Genomic DNA, 12,276 nt, shown 5'->3' with positions numbered 1-12,276 from the left:
GATACAATCAGCTTTATTACCAAAAGAGGTTCCTGCAGAAAAGCTATAAAACAATCAGTCTTGTTTTATACTTAATTGGGTAAAGTGCATTAAATGACTCCGTATAGTATTTAATGCTGCAATTAATACTAGTACTAGGAACTTTTAACAGGTAACAATTAAGGTAGTAACGTTAGGCAACGTCTGCTACTGGTTCTGTATTTCTATCCTTTCTACTGCTTTGGTTTTACTAGACCAGTAGCTTCTGATAAGTTAGTCTACTGTTCTGGTCTGCTGGTTTTAGTTAACATCGCCACAATAAAATTCATGTCTAACATTATGAATGAGGAAATGGAAAATGGTTGAGGTTTATGTTATGCATGTCATGAAAACGTTATGTTTACGTAAAAGTATCTTTCACTGTTGCATGTGATTTTATAGGTATTACTTGTTATCAAGATGTGTACTGAGTCTTTAGACTCACTAGGTGTGATGGATGCATGTAATTATGATGTTAATGTGACTGGAGGTCTTGATGGTTGAACTGACTGGACTGAAGGTACACATAACCCGAGAACCCGCGCTTCTACTTTTCCGCACTTAGGATTTAAAGTTTATGATTTACGTTAAAGATTTTTAAGATTAGTTATTTATGCTTTTGAGTGGTTTTGGAGAGGATGATACTTTTCAAGTTTATTGCTTTTTAGGTTGGTAAACATTTGACGATTTTATGTCTTGAGATATTTCCTTTAATTTTCAAATACTAGTTGGTTGATTTATTATTTTAAAATGGTGCAAAATATTTCATAAAAATATTTTTATGTGTATGTGAGGGTCCAGCCGAGTTCATGGTTAGGTTTTTTCTTTAAAAAAAAATCTAGTACTTTTTAAGATAACGAATAGCAGGCGTTTCAATTTATCTCACATTCATTTCACATTCTTCAAAATATTTTTCCTTTCTTTTTAATCATAAAATATTGTGTTCTTTCCACATTTGAAAATAACATTTTTAACATTAAAATTTCACAGTTTTATCATAAATCATAAAATCTCATATTTTCATCATAAACGTTCAAAAATATCGTTTAACATGCGTTATGATTCCTCGGGACACTGTCAACCCTTTTCTTACTACCCAGGTGTAAAATGACAGTTTTTCCCTTGCACTCTAAAATTCTCGATTTTGACTTTTTTTCACTTTTATTGACTCGAAATTATCCAAAACAATTATTTAAGCTTAAATTAAATTTATAATATTTTTATTTTACGTAAACTCTGGCGTTTGATTTAATTATTTAATTAATAATTTGTAAAGCGTTAAATTCTCGAATTAATTCAAACTTAAATATTTTCTTCCCAAATTTTAAACATGAACTTTTCATACCTAAACTACCCTCATGAACCATGAATCGACCCCCCGTGGACCTTGGTTCGAACATTATCTTCCTACCCTAACAACTTCCTTGAGCCACGACCCCAAGTTCATCGAACCATGGCCGAGCCACCTTGAACCACACCTAGCCCTGACCCTCCTAGACCACCTGGACCGTGAACAAGCCTCCCAACACACGTGAAAGCCCAGGCACATAGCCCCTCACAACCGCGGCCCGTTTCTTCTTATTTCTTCGAGACAACATGGACCAGGCGGCACCAGACTCTGTCCCGACCCTTGACCAACCTCCATAGACCCTACTAGACCTGCCTAGACCATCCTAATCACGCCGCAAACCCTACCCTCAGCAATAGTCTGCCACGTGCATGGGAAGAGTCCATGCAGTTGTGGACTCTTACCTACTGGCCGTCCTTTGGTCCTAGCCATGCTAGGACTCTTCCTAGCCCTTAATCACATCCAGCACAACCCCTTGCCCAAGCCCTAGTCGATCCGCACGCCCCTCTTCCCTTGGCCGAGAACCTACATGCACATGTCCCATGAAAACCCTAGGCTCTACCATAATCCATGCACAGCCCCCTGTAGCCCTTGTCCATCCCTCGTCTCATGCCTAATAACACATGTTCAGTCCATTAAACTTCCTATATTGGCAGCATACTCGTTGGAAATCATAACACGTTCATATACACGTAAAATTCTTCAAACATTAGAAATAATCGTCAAAACGATAAACAATTTGGACTCCACTATTTTTCATGCTCAAATAAACAAAACATGCATAATATGGATTGAATAATGCGTCAAATAAATTTAGAAACGTGTCTTTGCGTTTTAGAACGCTCGAATATGCGATAGTTGGCATGGGGCGCGAAGAAGATCAAATGGGCGACAAAGACTCCTTGTTTTCTCCTTCTCTAATTTTTCAAAAATTGTTGTGTGTGGAGTGTGTGATTTCGGTTGATATCTCAAGAAAAATACTTAGGAATCCATTTTATAGATTTTAATTTTTATGTAAATGGTCTTAGGTTTTGGGCCTTTGAGTGTAGGAGTAATTGAACCTACTATTCTTAGGTAAATAAGGCCCAATAACACCTATTTAATTGAAAAATAAAAGTTTATAAAAATTAATTTTAAAAAATAATACTTTTTATCTTTTAAAAGTCCCTCGTTTACCAAAAACCGGCTTCCCGAATAAAATCAAGCTCGTCTCATAAAATAATTTGTATTCTACCATTTTTAGAAAAATGTAATCATATTAATAAGCCTTAAAAATATTTATTGAAAAAATTTTATTTTATGTCAGTCCTCCGTATTCTCCTTTCCCCATCTTGCTATCGAATATTCGGGTAAAATCTATAATTTTCACAAAATCATTCAATTAGACTTTTAATCATATAGCATGCATCATGTAAGTATTTAAAATCAATTAAATAAAATAATTAATCAATTTAGTTCATTTGAATGCATGTGGTTTTCGTAGGTTGGCTTTTGAACGCTACAATTCCTCTCATCTTCAATAAAATTTTGTCATCGAAATTAAGACGTACCGAATAATTCGGGATAACGACTCCTCATCTCTGACTTAGTCACGCAAGTGGCTTCTTCCTCCGAGTGATTCAGCCACTTTACTTTGACTATTTCTATCACTTTGTTCCACAACTTTCTCTCTTGTCTACCCAAGATTTGAGTATGACTCTCCTCATATGACAGGTTTGGTGAAAGTTGCGGTAGCTAAAAGTTCAGTACATGTGAAAGGTTTGACATGTACTTGGGGAGCATCAATATGGGAAAGACATTGTGGACTCCTGTGATATTAGGTGGCAACGTGAAATAAATCCACCAAATATTGTTTGAAAAATCCAAAAGAAAGATATTCAAAGCATAAAATCGTAAATCATCAATCCAAACATAACTTTAGCATTTTCAAAACTAACTTAACTCTAACATCCTCTCAAAAACCTCTCAAACCCATCCTAAGTCATAAATCTTAAAAGTACTTCGATATTAGCATGATTCGTAAACATAGGTCTTAAACATAAGTGCGGAAAACTAGCGCTAGTCCTCGGATTGTGTGCACCTTCAGTCCAGCAAGATCAACCATCAAGTCCCTCATTAACATCAACATCATGGTCACCTGCAGCAAACACACATAGTGAGTCTATTGGCTCAACAAACCTTAACAATGATAACAGGTAATACATACACAATCACATGCAACAATGAAAATGCTTTTAATAAAATAGCTTTTCATGAACATGTATAAACTTAAACAATTTTTTCTTTCATCATATACATTTTTCTTTTCATCATATACATTTTCCTTTTCATCATATACGTTTTCATTTTTCATTATATACACATACATTTTTCTTTTATTGAATTTGGATCATTAATTGTGAATTTTATTTCAGCTGAAGGTCGATGGATCCATCTACATGTATCCACAGTACTGGGCGGCGGGGGCATCAACGACACTCTCACCCGTCAACTAAGCCTTGTCCTATCATATCATGTCGATGGTAATACAATCGCCGAGCTCTCTCTAGGGCCTTCTCCCATAACGGTCTCCCTCTGGTTCCTTTTCTCTCACAAATCCAATCATATCATCGTATTAGTCACAATCATTTCACCTCCTTCAACTTTTCATATTTTCATCACATATAAAAATTCATGCATATATAAATCATTTTTTTCTTTTAAACTAAGCATACATGTCTTTTAGCCTTAACGTTTTATCATGTAATTTCATAAACATTTTAGCATATATTACAGCATTCAGGGCACTGCAGGACGTCTAACAATTTTAGGTATAAATGATCATTTTACCCCTAGAAGCATAACTTTCCATATTTATCCCTATACCTCGAAACGGAGTCCCAAATCACTTCAAACATAACTTATTACCTTAAAACACTCATTTTAATATACCTTAGGCAAAAATTTATCTTTTCGATAATTTTCTCGATTCGTTTTTAAACTTAGAAAAACATCCCGATTTTGACTTGTATTGACTCAAAACTTAACCAAACATGAACCAAAGCTTAATAACACCTAACTAACCCTTATACAACCAAATTCCAGCCCATTAAGTCCCTTGAATATGCCTAGGAAGCTACTGAATTTTTCTGCACAAGAGTCCTAGTTCTAGTGTGATTTGAACCTAGGCTAGCTTCGACCCCAGCCCCTTAGCCACACGACCAGACCCTTGGAAACCATCTAAGGAACCTAGTCGAACCCTACGTAAGCTTCTGGACATAAACTAACCCCCTGACAGAAGCCCAGCCTTCTCCCTCACGCGTTCAAGCCACGCGTAGCTCTCATGGTGCAGCCGTGCGTAGCTTCGGTCCAAACCTCTTGTGGTCAACCTAGGATCATGGCTAGCCTCTCTTATGTCCCTTTAACGCATCCCAATAGCAGCCAGGTGCCATGATTACCTAGGAGTCCTAGCCAAAACACTAGTCTACCCTTAACTCCAATTTTCGTTCAACCATGAAGCCCTCACGTCTAGCCCTTATGCTGACTCCTATATGGCTCCTAAAATTTTTGAAATTCATCCATTTTGGTTTCCCTACAATGGCATCTCCTTTAGGTATCCTTAGCATGAAAATTTGAATCATAAAACATTAATTTGTGGCATAGCATTGCATAAAAACAAAAAAAATTGCAAGGCAACATATTTTTCGTACAAATATTCATAGTATGGTGTGAAGAATGTTTTAAAGAAATTTAAGTCATGCATTTTCGTTTATTACACACGAAAACGAGTTGGCGATGCGAAGAACGGGGACATAGGAAACCTTAGGTTGAATTCTTCCTCAAACCCATGGCTTTCCTCTTCAAAATTTCGTGTGGTGTGTGTGGTAGGTGATGAAGAAGAGTCCTTGTATGATTAGGGGTGAGAGGCGTGTGGTTATAAGGGTTTGGGGCTTTTATTTAGTAATTAAAACAAGTGATGTAAGCTTAGGCCCATTAAAATGGTATACTCCTAGGCCCATTAAGCCCATTAAATAATATTTAAAATAATTTGTTGAGAAAAGTTTTTGAAAATATTAGTCGAGTTCTAAAAAAGTTCATTTTTTTCGTCGAAAATGGAATAACGTTAAAAAATACGTTTCGGCATATAAAATCACCTCAAAACATCCAATTTTCAAAAATACCATATAACGTATACCATATTTTAAATAATTAAAAGTAATCATTTAATAAAATATCTCTTTTCCTCGATCCCGTATCGAATATCTTTAAAACACAATTTTGTGATTTCTAAAATAAAAATACATTTTAAACATGTTAACATGCATATCATAATCAATTCATGCCATTAAAACCATTCAATTAGTCATTTTCCAATTTCCCTAGATTTAAATACAGTTAGATTACGTTATCGTATTTTGGACCTTACAATTCCTCCCACCCTTAAATGAAATTTTGTCCTCGAAATTAAAACTTACCGAATAACTCCGGGTAGCGACTCCTCATGTCCCTCTCTGTTTCCCAAATAGCTTCTTCATCTGAGTGATTTAGCCACTTGATTTTGACAATTGGTATAACTTTGTTTCGGAGTCTTCATTCTTGTCTTCCTAGGATTTGTATAGGTATTTCCTTGTATGACATATTTGTAGTTAATTGTAGGGGCTCATAATTCAATACACGTGAAGGGTTCAACATTTATTTTTGCATCATCGAGATGTGGTACACATTGTGTACTCCAGCTAGCATCGGTGGCAACACCACTCTATAGGCTAGTGTTCCAACCCTCTCCAAAATCTCAAATGGTCCTATGAACCTGGGACTGAGCTTGCCCTTCTTTCCAAATATTATAACACACTTCATAGGTGCTATTTTCACAAATATGTGGTCACGAACTGAAAACTCTAACTCTCTTCAACGCTTATCGGCATAGCTATTCTATCGACTTTGTGCAGTCTTCATCCTATCTCGAATTTTGACTACTAGCTCTGCTGTTTGTTTGATAAAGTCCGGACCAAATTCTCCTCTTTCACCAACCTCGTCCCAATGTATGGATGATCTACGCTTCCTCTCATATAGTGCCTTGTAAGCAGCCATTTCTATTGATGATTGATAGCTATTATTACAGGTAAACTCCACTAGAGGCAACTTCGGCTCCCAACTTCCTTGAAAATCTATCACACAAGCTCGAAGTAGATCCTCCGATATTTGAATTACCCTTTCAGACTGACCATTGGTTTGAGGATAAAATGCTGTACTGAATAACAACTTAGTCCACATCGCTGCATACAGACTCTTCCAAAAGGACGATGTGAATCTCGGATCTCTATCCATGCAGTCTAACTATCTCTTGTATATACAGCTCGACATACAATGTCATGGTGGATGTAGTTTTGATAGGTAGAAAATGTGTTGATTTCGTAAGACGATCAACTATCAGCCATATAACATTAAACCCCTTGATAGTCCTTGGAAATCCCATAACAAAATCCATAGTAACATTTTCTCATTTCCACTCGGGAATAAGAAGTGGCTTAAGTTTTCCTGCTAGCCTCTGATGATCTGCTTTAACTTGTTGACATGTCAAACATTCGGATACAAATCGCTAGATATCTCGCTTCATGTCTGTCCACTAATACAATAATTGAAGATCCTTCTACATCTTTGTGCTTCTAAGACGAATGGAATACGGAGTATCATGAACTTTCTTCATAATGACTTCATCAAAAAATCACCACTAGGAAGTTAGAGTCGATCTCGATATCGAACTGTACCATCCACCTCAGAATACATCATCCCGCCCTTTGCTTCATCTCTCAATCTCCACTTTTGCAATTTCTCAACGGTAGACTGTCCCTCACGAATTCTATCTTTCAAAGTCGACAGTACTGTCATGGTGGCAAGATTAGGGGCCTCTCCCCTCGCATATATTGCAAGCTCAAACAGCTGTATCTTGGACTGCAGTTGTCTTTGAAGTGATAATTGAGTAATGACTGCTGCCTTCCTACTCAATGCATCTAGTACTACGTTAGCCTTGCCCGAATGGTAGATAATGTCGCAGTCGTAGTCATTTACCAACTCTAGCCATCTGCGTTGCCTCATATTTAACTTACCAACTCTAGCCATCTCTGTTGCCTCATATTTTTAACTTACTTCAAATTTTTATGGTCGGTAAAATCTTGCACTTCTCCCCATATAAGTAATGTCTCCAAATCTTCAATGCAAACACTACTGCTGCAAGCTCTAGGTCCTGTGTCAAGTAATTCTTCTCATGAACATTCAACTGTCTAGACTCATAGGCTATAACTCGATCATTTTGCATCAGAACTGTGCCTAACCCAAGTTTCAAAGCGTCTGTATAAAGCACATATTCTCCTTGCCCCGATGGCATCGATAATACTGGCGCTGAAATCAAAGCTTGCTTCCACATGTTAAAAATTTCTTGGCATTCAGAACCCATATAAACTTTGCATTCTTCTTTGTCAAGGTAGACAAGGGTACCGCAATAAAAGAGAATCCTTGTATGAACTTTCGGTAATAGCCAGCTAGTCCAAAGAAACTACAGATATCAGTTACGCTCTTATGTACATGCCATTCTTTAAGTGCCTCGAATTTGCTCGGATCAAACTCAACCCCATCTCTAGAAATTACATGACCTAAGAATGCCACTCTCTCATGCCAAAACTCGCACTTGTTGAACTTAGCGTATAATTTTTTATCTTGCAGTATTTGTAGTGTTGTTCTCAAATTATGACTATGCTACTCTTTACTCTTCGAATAGTTCAAAATATCATCGATGAACACTATAACAAATTGATCCAGATATGGCTGAAATAAGCGATTCATGAGATCCATGAAGATCGCTGGCGCATTGGTCAACCCAAATGGCATGACCATAAACTCGTAATGTCCATATAGAGTCTTAAAGCTGTCTTATCAACATCCGACTCCTTAACCTTTAACTATTGTTATCCAGAACGAAGATTTATTTTTTGAGAATATTGATGCTCCTTGTAATTGATCAAATAAGTCTTCAATTCTAGGTAGATGATATTTATTCTTGATGGTGACTCTATTCAGCTCCCGAAATCAATGCAGAATCGTATACTTCCATCCTTTTTCTTCACAAATAATGCAGGTGCGCCCCACGGAGAACAACTGGGACGAATAAAACCCTTGTCTAGCAATTCTTGAATTTTATTTTTTAAGTCTTTCATCTCGGCGGGTGCTAGATGATAGGGCGCTTTAGAAATTGGTACAGTGTCCGACATAAACTCAATAGAGAATTTCACCTCACGGTCTGGTGGAATGCCAGAAACGTCCTCCGAAAAGACGCTAGGAAAGTCTCTGACGACCTCAACATCCTCTAGCTTCTGGCTGACAGGAACATGTGCTGAATTAACACATGCTAGAAAAGCTTGGCAACCTCGTCTCATAACTTTCCTCGCACACAAACAAGAGATTATGTGCGGCATTTGCTTGTTCCTCGCTGCCTCAAAGACAAAAGATATCCCACTCGGAGGTCGAATGTACACTGACCTCTGACAAAAATTTATCGAAACTCCATTTAGTGATAACCAATCCATGTAGAGGTGAGCAATATTTCGGTTAAACCGAATTAACCGATCGAACCGAGCAAATTCGGATATTCGGTTCGATTTTCACTAAAAAAATTCGTTTTCACTAAAAAAATTCGGTTATATCGGTTAATTTCGTTCCTTACGGTTTTCAAAATTTTGAAATCGGTCAACAAATAAACCGATATAAATACTATTATTTACTAAATTTTTATTATTTATTAATTTTTATATATATTTTAATTTTTAATTTTAAAATCGATATAATATGTATTAATTGTGTTCAAACAAAACTTTACATTTGTGATATGGATGATTTTATGTTTTTATGCATTTGTGTAGACTTTAGTATTCAAGAAAAATCACATATATAAATAAAGTTAGATCACAATTTTTTTAAAAAAACTAAACAGTTAATTCGATAACCGACCGAATTAACCGATTTCATCAGTTATGAAAAATAATTAGGTTGGTTCGGTTATGGCTAACTATTTCGGTTCGATCCGGTTATGGCTAATACGGTTCGGTCGGTAACCGAACCGACCGAATGCTCACCCCTAAACCCATGCCAAGTATAATATCGAATTCAGGCATTTGGAGTACGATAAGGTCTGCCCGAACCACATCTTTTTGCTTTTAATAAAATAGCTTTTCATGAACATGCTCGGGTTGTGTGCACCTTAAATCCAGCAAGATCAACCATCAAGTTCCTCATTAACTTCAACATCATGCTCAGCTGCATCAATCACACCTATTGAGTCTATTGACACACAAAACTTAACAATGATAACAAGTAATACATATACAATCAAATGCAACAGTGAAAATGCTTTTAATAAAATAGCTTTTCATGAACATGCATAAACTTAAACAATTTTTCCTTTCATCATATATGTTTTTATTTTTATCATATACATTTTCTTTTCATCATATACGCATACGTTTTCCTTTTATTGAATTTGGATCATTAATTGTGACTTTCGTTTTAGTTGAAGGTCGATGGATCCATCTACGTGTAACCATAGTACTGGGCGGCGGTGACATCAGCGACACTCTCACCCGCCAACTGAGCGTTGGCCTATCATATCATCATATCATGTCGATGAGAATACGATTGTCGGGCTCCTTCTTGGGCCTTCTCTCGTAACCGGGCTCTCTCTGGGGCCTTTTTACTCTCGATATCTCCAATCATATCATCTTATCATTGTATTAGTCACAATCACTTCACCTCCTTCAACTTTTCATATTTTCATCACTTATAAAAATTTATGCATATAGAAATCATTTTATTCTTTTAAACCAAGCATACAAAATGCCTTTTAGCATTAAAGTTTCATGATGTAATTTCATAAAAATTTAAAATAAACATTTTAGCATATCTTACAGCATTCAGAGCACTGCCAGAATGTGTAACAATTTTAGGTGTAAAATGACGGTTTTACCCCCAGAAGCATAACTTTTCATATTTATCCCTAGACCTCGAAACGACGTCCCAAATCACTCAAAACATAATCTATTACCTTAAAAATCTCCCTTAAATATTCCTTAGTTTTAAAAATTATCTTTTCGATCATTTCCTTTATTCGTTTTTAAACTTAGACGAACATCCCGATTTTCACTCGTATGCACTCGAAACTTAACCAAACTTTACCAAACTTGAACAAAACTTAATAACACATAAGTAACCCTTATACAACCAAGTTACAGCCCATTAAGTCCTTTGAACACGCCTAGGAAGCTACTGAATTTTTCTGGACAAGAGTCCTAGTTCTAGTGTGATTCGAACCTAGGCTAGCTTCAACCCTAGCCCTTTTGCGACACGACCAGAGCATTGTCCACCCTCTTAGGATCCTAACCGAACCCTAGGTAAGCTCAGGGATAGAAACTAACCCCCCAACAGCAGCCCAGCCTTCTCCCTCATGCGTCCAAGCCGCGCGTAGCTCCCATGGTGCAGCCGTGCGTAGCTTCGCTCCAACCGTCTTGTGGTCAACCTAGGATCATGGGTAGCCTCTCTTATGTCCCTTGAACTCACCCCAGTAGCATCCAGGTTCCATGCTTCCATATATGGCTGCTAAACCTTCTGAAATTCATCCCTTTTGGTGTCCCTACCATGGCAGTCCCTTTAGGTATCCTTAGCATGAGTTTTTTAATCATAAAACATTAATTTATGGAATAACATGGCATAAAAATGAAAATAATTTCAAGGAAACATATTTTTCATTGAAATATACATAATATGGTGTGAAGGATGTTCGAAAGAAATTTAAGACCTGCCTTTGCGTTTATTACCCAGGAAAACGAATTGACGATGCGAAGAACGACGATGTAGGAAACCCTAGGCTGAATTATTCCTCAAACCCGTGGCTTTCCTCATCAAAATATGTTGTGTTGTGTGTGGTGGGTGATGAAGAAGAGTCCTTGTATGATTAGGGGTGAGAGGCGTGGGGTTGTGAGGGTTTGGGAAGGGTTTGGGGCTTTTATTTAGTAATTAAACAAGTGGTATAAGCTTAGACCGATTAACATGGTATACTAGACCCATTAAGCCTATTAATTAATATTTAAAATAGTTTGTTTAGGGAAGTTTGTGAAAATATTAGCTGAGTTCTTAAGAAGTTCATATTTTCGTCGAAAATCGAATACTGTTAAAAAATACGTCTCGGTGTATAAAATCACCTCAAAACATCCCATTTTCAAAAATTCCATATAACATATCATATTTTAAATAATTAAAAGTAATCATTTGATAAAAATATTTTTTCTTTATCAGCCATCGGTCTCCGTTCCTCGATCGTGTCTCGGATAACTTTAAAACACAGTTTTTTTTATTCTAAAATAAAACTACATTTAAACATGTTAACATGCATATCATAAATAATTCATGCAATTAAAACCATTTAATTAGTCATTTTCCAATTTCCCTAGATTTGCATGCAGTTGGATTACGTTATCGTATTTTGGACCTTACACAAACCACTCGATATGTTAATGCTCCCATTCTTTTGAGTATCCCAAACGGTCCAATGAATCTTGGACTAAGTTCAATCTCATAACACCCTTCACAGGTTCTATCTTTATAAATACGGGATCACTTACTGCAAACTCGAGATCTTTTCTTCTTTTGTCCGCGTAGCTCTTCTGTATACTTTGAGCATTTTTCATTATGTCTCAGATCTTGCCGACCATTTCTGCGGTGTGCTGAACTATCTCGGGCCCCATTGTAGCCCTTTCTCCAACCTCGTCCCAATGGATATGCGACCTACATTTCCTACTGTATAGTGTCTCTTATGGAGCCATTCCTATAGATGACTGGTAACTGTTGTTGTAAGTGAACTCCACTAGAGGTAAATTTGTTTCTCAATT

This window comes from Primulina eburnea, chromosome 14, assembly GCF_022965805.1.
Source record: "Primulina eburnea isolate SZY01 chromosome 14, ASM2296580v1, whole genome shotgun sequence".
Lineage (NCBI taxonomy): Eukaryota > Viridiplantae > Streptophyta > Magnoliopsida > Lamiales > Gesneriaceae > Primulina > Primulina eburnea.
The sequence above is the reverse complement of the archived record's forward strand: the minus strand, read 5'-3'. Positions refer to the sequence as shown.